Below are 7,557 nucleotides of genomic sequence, written 5' to 3' on the forward strand. Positions count from 1 at the left end.
TGTGGGTCCCCACGGCGTGGCTGGCTCAACTGCTCCACCACCTTCTCTTTCAGCGGGGAAGTGGCTCCTGGCAGGAAACCCCAACGGGCTGAGCGGAGCCAAGAACGCTTTGGTCTTAGGCAGTTTGTCCGTGAATTGATTAATTAATTGATAGTTAATTCTCTTTTTGCTTTTTGGTTTGTTTGCAATTTTAACTTACTTTATTCCACAGGGGATCTGGTACGGTTTATGAAAACAAAATAGGAGCATGAATTAAAAATGACAGATCAATCCAGGGGAAATAGAAGACACAAGGCTTAGTCCAGAGAGGATAGAAGAACATGGGTAAGGAGGGGAGAGGCCCCCCAGTACTGCCAAAAAAAAAAAAAAAAGAAAGGGAGGAGACCCCACATGGTGGCCCAGATTCAGGGCCCTGAAAGGAAAGAACAACATGGACAGCTCAGTGTCCTGATGATAAACACTCCAGTTGCTCAGAAAAAAAACACAGCTCTTCTTGGCGCTAAGGCATGAAGGGAATTTGTCTCATGCTGTTTTCAACAGGGAGCCATCCATGAGGTCATTCCTCTAGTACTACCTAAGCTCCCATGTGCCAGCACTGGGCTGGGTCTGCTGCAATCTAAGACACTGGGTGGGCCTTGCCCTTTATTTACATCATTAGCTTTTGTTTGGGAAACACTGTGCCACCGGGTGACCATCATCCCAAGTTTTGCCAGAAACACATACCATCTGTTCTGTTATCTATGTAATATTTTCATTTACATGGACTTGAACTTGCCTCATTAAAACACAGCCTCCACCAAAGCAATAGGGATCATAGGTCGAACTCTAGGACTTTATTGAATTAAAGAAATTACTATTAACATAGAGAATTTCACCCACGTTCCTGTAAATATCACCTCATGTTCTACTAACAGTTTGTGTCCCACTAGTGGAGCTCACGAAGCACTGGAGTACATCTCCCTTTATGGACAGCAAAGCTTCCCCTCATCCCCTCCACCTGATGGAGTGATGGAGACGGGCCATGCACTGGCCCCGGCTTAAAGCCCACATGTGACAGATGAAGACACTGGGGCTTAGGGAGCAGAAGGCCTTTGTCCCAAATCACAAGGCCAGCGACAGTGTCAGGACCTGTCCCAGCCGCCCCTTTACCACGGCGCCAGATGGATGGGTAAGCATTTATATAACCGAAGACTGGAATTCACTGAAGGGGGCTGGCTAATACACGGATGGGGTCTCACTCCACTCCACAGCAAGCCCGTAAGGGTGGAAACCATGTCTATTTTGTTCACCAGGGTAAACCCAGCACCCAGCACTCTGCCTGGCACATAGCAGGTGCTCAGAAAACACTGGTGGGATGTCACTGCCAAGTTCAGGATGATGATCACTTCTGGGAGGGCGGGAGGGAGGGACCTCAGATTGTGCAGTGACTTCCAACTGTATTTTGCTGAAGCATGTTTCAAGTGGGGTGGTGAATTTTCTGCTCTTTGTTATATTATTGTCTATTTTGTTGTTACTATTTGGTTGAAATATTTGTTTTAAACCTAAATATATTTGTTAAATATATAAATAAATAGTGTCCCTTAACAAGCGTGGTTCCCCCCCACACACCCCTGCTAATATAATCCTCTGTGCTGCAGCTCAAATGACTTTAACCAAGAAGTGGCTCTCATTTCCATGGATACCCTAGCTGGGGGTCATCTCAGCTTTTCACCTCTCTCTCCACTTCTAAAGCCGGTGGCACTTAAGGGGTGAATCAGCATGACTGTGGCCGACCAAGACAGAGGGTGCATCCCAAACCTGGCCATGGCATCACTGGTGTGGCTCACACAAACAGAAGTGATCTGAGAAGACGATTGGAGAACTTGAGCTGGATTTGCAAGGGCTCCACTGATGAGCGCCCCATCTGGGCACGAGTGTTTCTGTAAAACCAAGCCATCAACCAATATCTTCGTTCTTCGCCTGCAAAAGACAAGTCTTGGCATATATACATACATATATATATGTATATATATATTTCTTTTCTTTCTTTCTTTGTCTTCTTTTCTTTCTTTTCTTTTCTTTTTTTTTTGCAAAAGGTTGGGGGATGATTTTTTTGTTTTTATAAAAATGGCATCACCCTATGCACATTTCTCTGCATCTAGCATTTCTCCTGAACAATCTTTCTAGGCCACAGGCTGACATTTATTTGAGCGATTGGTTTAGACCAGGCACAGTCATAAGCACCTCACGTGCATCAAGCCTATAGGGCAGGCACTATTATAATCCCTACTTTGCCAAAGAGGAGACTGATGGTCAGAGAGGTCATGTAGCAGTTTGTAAGTAGTGGGATCCAGATTTGAACACTGGCAATCTGTCTCTAGACCCTGGGTTCCTAATCATTGCCCTTTAATGCTTTCCTAAACAGATTCAGGGTCTGTCTCGTTCTTTTTAATAGCTGAATAATGGGCCACGGTTTGGATACAACACCTCCAAACTTTCTCTACTGCTCCGTTTTCATATACTTTTCCTAATTTTTTTGCCACTGGAATTTTGCGTTAAACATCCTTTGCATGCATACCTTTACAGATGGACGCGATTGTTCTATAGGCCAGGTTCCCAGAAATGAGGCCACGGGTCAAAGGGTGTGTGTGTTTTGGGTGAGAATAGCTATGAGGCCCATTGTTTGCCATGACTTCCTGAGAATGAGCCATGTGATTTTAACTCACTGGTTTGATTCCGTCTTGAGGACACACCTCTGACCCCTCGTCTCCAGGACAATCCCTGGGATGGTTGAGGACAATCTTCTCTTCCCTAGTTTCCTCAAATGTTCTTCTGATAACATGGGTGCATGTGCCCTAAGGCTGATCCAGATACCTCTTAAAATACAGCACCTTCTGGGGTGACCTCCTTCCCACTGAAAGACACGCAGAGAGAGAGATAGTATCTTTTCTGATGTCAGTGGTGTGGTAGGTAGGATCCAAGTATGTGGGGTTTCAAGTTCTTATCTTCAGCCCCCGCCAAGCCATACACATGCCTCCCCGAGAAAAAGACCAACCAGATTCTACCCCCACATGATAAGAAAATGGACCTCATTCTTCAATTAGGGAAAATGCCAGTGACTTTGGAGCTGGACAGAGCATCAAGCACCTTCTAGCTCAGTGCTTTATTTTATGAACGAGCCCCGGAGAGCAATGAGCAGCCCAGGTTCACACGTGGGGTGTGGGAACTGGGAGCAGGGTCACCGGGGGGTGCTTTTCTCCAGCTCTCTCTGCCTGCTGGATCCTAGGCACCATCTTACTAGAAAGGCACTGTGTAAATATTTTGCTAAGGAGCCAAGAGAGGAAACTTACCCAGGCTGAGCGGCCCTGTGCTGGGCGCTAGCCATGGACACAATGCTCAATGAGGGCCATTATCTGGGAAGGGAGGGCTGTTTGTTCTGCTTCGGGACGGTGCCAGAGCCCGGAGCCACCAGGCTTGCCACTCTGGCTGCCACACAGAAGAGTCTCCTTGCACTCAGCAGACTCTGTGGTTATGCAATGCTGGGCCAGAAGGTTAACTCTCCCCAGACGGGAGCCAAGTCTTGGTCCTTCCTGCCTGAGCGTGTCCATCTGAAAATGCTCAAAATTGAGGGCCTCTGTGTTTGCAAAAACTGCTCAGCCCCTGAAACTCCTGGCTGATTCCAGAGGGTGTAGTAAGCCCACCTGGCACCTTCCTACCAAGGTACTGGGTCCCAGCCACGGTGACTGCTCACCGCTCCTCAAGCATCCCTCACAGGCCATGTGGCCCTGCCTCCCCATCAGCACATCTGCCCTTCTAAGAATGTTCCTCTTGCCCTTCCGCCTCTACAGTGGTGCTGACTGAATGCCTCTCCCTCTCTCTCTTTTTTAATATTTTATTTATTTTAGAGAAAGAGAGCAAGAGCATGTGCAAGTGGGGGAGAGGAACAGAGAGAAAGAGATGATCCCAAGCAGGCTTCACGCTCAGCACACAGCTCTATCCCAATGACTGTGGGATCACGACCTGAGCTGAAATCAAAAGTGGGAAGCTCAACTGACTGAGTCACCCAGGCACCCCAAGCACCTCTCTCTCTTAAGCACAAGTTCCACCCTACATTCACAAAGCCTTCCACTACTTTCAAAAGCTTCACCAAGCTTTTCAAAACACAAGAGATCTTGGATGTTATTTATCCAACCGCTCCATTTTCCAGATGAGGAAACTGAGGCCAAGAGGGGTTGGCTAGCCTGAGAGCAGACTGAATGAATGCGAGTATGAGCAAGGCTCTCCTCCCTAGACTCTCTCACACCTCACATCCCATATGTCAGCAGATTATGCTGGCTCGGCCTTCAGACTGTTCCCAGAATCTGACCACTTCCCACCGCCTCCACAGCCGCCAGCCTGGTCTGTGACACCATCACCTCCTGATGACGACATCAGCCTCCCAGCCGGCCTCCCATCCTGCCCCGGCCTCCTGCAGCTCGGTCTCCACACACAGTCTGGGGAGGCCTTTAAGAGCCCTCGGCAGATCTCCAAAGACTTCTCAATTATCTGCCCGCCTGCCACGGACCCCTCTCCAGCCGCCTCTCCTCCTAGGCCCCACCCTCAACCCCTCCAGCCACACTGGCCCCCCGTGGGGAGGTCCACCCATGTGATCATGCCTCTGCCTGAACACTCTGCCCCAGGGAGGACAGAGCTCACTCGCTTGCCCCTCAGGGCTTTGCTCAAATGCCACCCTCCGAGGCCCACCCTGACTGCCTGGTTCCTTTCCTTTCCTGACTCCCCCTGCCCCTTACTATGTATTTTACATAAGTACATGACAATATCTATATATGTCTTTTGCAGGTCATATAACATATACAGTATGTGACCAGGTAAATATATGTGCCTATCTCCCCTCCTACAGCGTAGCTCCAAGAGGTAGCAATCCGCCTTTGTCACCCAGAACCGTATGTGGTGCCTTCTGTTTAGGCATGGCTGATTTTCAGGATGAGCCACCTCTAAGGATGGAGGATGGCGATGGTGGCGCTGTGCCACAGTGCCTGTGGGCTGGGAGTGAGGGAGGGGACGGGTTTGGTGGCGTTTGCAGGATCAATGGAAGGAGAGGCTCTGAAGGCTCTAGGGAGGCCAGAGGAGAGTCTGCCTGATATCATATGTTTAGGACCTTCTGGAGGAAGAACCCAGACCTGAGCATCAGTGCCTCTGGCCCGGCCCAGGCAGGGCTGCCTCGAACAGCCCATTCATTCCCAGGGGCAGCAGAGAGGCTAGGAGGACGGGGGCGTGGCTGGCCCCTCCCTGCTTTCAGGTACCTTGAATCGGCAAGTCCAAAAATCCATCACTTTAAAAGCTGTCCTGGGGCACCTGGGTGGCTCAGTTAGTTAAGCATCTGACTTCTGCTCAGGTCGTAATCTCACGGTTTGTGGGTTCGAGGCTCCGCATCAGGCTCTGTGCTGACAGCTCAGAGCCTGGAACCTCCTTTGGATCCGGTGTTTCCCTCTCTCTCTGCCCCTCCCCTGCTCTCTCTCTCTCTCTCTCTCAAAGATGAATAAACACTAAAAAAAAGAAAAAAAAAAAAAAAGAAAGCTCTCCAGTGGGAGACTTGGGGGCCTCAGCTGAATCCCTCCGTGAAGAGCTTTATTCCCAGGAATAAGTATCTGCTGAGTGAATAAAGAGAGAGACAGGAGGGAAAGGGAGGAAGGTGAGATAGACCCAGGAGAGGAGACGGAGGCCCAGAGCAACAGCACGATCCCACGGGAGGGTGCCAACTAGCACCCGGCACAGGCAGAATGGCCTGTCCTGACAGGCGGGGCAGGCGGGTCCCGTTCCCACTTGCTCTCCCACACCTGTGGCCACGCCGATCGGAAGCACCGATCTCAAGCAAACAGAAACTCGTGATTTCGCTTTTATTTTGACTGACAGTTTTACTTACCCGTGGCACAATTTCTTTGAGGTTGGCTGGTTTTATCCTAAAGAGGGGCCCAAAGGGCGCTCCTGGGTGACTGGCTGTGGACGCCTCTTTTCTGAGTGGGCCCCAGCCCGTCCTGACTCTACTCTCCGCACACTTCGTGGGCTCTCTCGCCGGAGCCTTTCCTTCTGGATGCGTGTGCTCATCCCTCAGGCTCCGGTCCTTAATCCCCTGCGTGTCTCTCTGCCATTCCTCCCCAGACATGCGTTTCCAGCGGCAACGGCTCAGCTTGGCTGACCATCAAGTGTAATATGCTTCGTGCCAAGCTCACGTCTTCCCCTCTGAATCAGGTATAGCCAGGCTCCTACAGCTCCAGGCCTGCAGCACCTTCTGCCCCCGTGTCACCCGTCCTTTCATTCACCCCACCCATGCCCTCATTGGCTCAACTGGGTACCGGGCTGTGCCGGGGGCTGGGGACATTCACATGCCTGTCCCTCCTCTCTCAGGGGAACCTCCAGGACCACCCCAGGCCCTGAGATTGTCGGGGGAAGCCTATTTCAAACTAGCCAGTCCCACATCTGCAAGGAATTCACAGAGTGATCTTGGGCAGGTCGCCTCCCATGTCTGAGCTTGGATGGTTGTATCTGCTCTTGGAAAAGACGATCCATTCCTGCTTCAGCTCCCCCCAGCCTGGCGGCGATGCGCACATGTGATGTCAGTCTAAAGCATGCTTACGGCCATCACCTTCAACCATACTGCAGCCTTCTTCCTCCTCCAGACTATGGCTTTAACCCTCTTTAGCCTCCTAGCCTCCTGAGACAGGGATGTAGAACCTTCAAGGGTTTTTTTTAATGTTTATTTTTGGGAGAGAGAGAGAGAGAGAGAAACAGTGAGAGTGGGGGAGGGGCAGAGAGAGAGGGAGACACAGAATCTGAAGCACTGAGCTGTCAATGCAGGGCTCGAACTCACGAACCCTGAAATCATGACCGGAGCCAAAATCAGACACATAACCGACTGAGCCACCCAGTTGTCCCAGAATCTGGGTTTAAAGAAACACGCCAGGGGCACCTGGGTGGCTCCTTATTGTTAAGCATCCAACTCTTGATTTCAGCTCAGTTAGGGATCTTATAGTCTTGAGACTGAACCCCTGTATCTGGGGCCTGCTTAAGATTCTCCCTCTGCCTCTGCCTCTCTCTCTCTATCCCCTGCTCCCTCTCTAGAAAAGAAAAATAAAGAAATATCCCAGGCAAGTCTGTTGTAGGGGGTGTCTTATGAGCCACACTTGCAGAAATTCTGGCTCTCGAGATGTTCAAACCCCCTCTCCACCTCCATAGCCCCAGCGCAGACCCCATCCTGATTTCCAGGCATTGGCCCCAGTCTCTCACAGGAGGCCCAAGGCCCTCAGCGGTCACTAGACTGGTCTGTCCCAGAACTTAGTGTACATCTTACCACTTCCCCAGCATGGAAAGCCTTCCTGACCTCCCTCTCTCTGAGCCTCTTTCCCACCCCGCAAGGTCCAACTCAAATGGCTTCTCCTTCCTCCATAAAGGTCAGGAGCACCTTGTCACAGGTGCCCCAACAGACACATTCAATGTCACTTCCTTCCTGGGTTGCTGGCTGGCTTTCCACCACCTCACATCTTAGCTTCCTAGCCAGGCTGTAAGCTCCCTGAGGGCAGC

The 7,557-nt window shown here is 50.7% G+C and overlaps 1 long non-coding RNA gene across 1 annotated transcript; it reads left to right on the forward strand.

Moving 5' to 3' along the window:
- The first annotated feature begins 217 nt into the window (after positions 1 to 217).
- On the forward strand, positions 218 to 1,967 carry LOC120236104. The gene is made up of 3 exons (XR_005529572.1): positions 218 to 324; positions 930 to 1,168; positions 1,638 to 1,967. It is a non-coding gene; the product is annotated as an uncharacterized LOC120236104 (long non-coding RNA).
- The last annotated feature ends 5,590 nt before the right edge of the window (positions 1,968 to 7,557 follow it).

This window comes from Hyaena hyaena, unplaced genomic scaffold (genome assembly GCF_003009895.1).
Source record: "Hyaena hyaena isolate Hyena2069 unplaced genomic scaffold, ASM300989v1 scaffold_144, whole genome shotgun sequence".
Classification (NCBI taxonomy): Eukaryota; Metazoa; Chordata; class Mammalia; order Carnivora; family Hyaenidae; genus Hyaena; species Hyaena hyaena.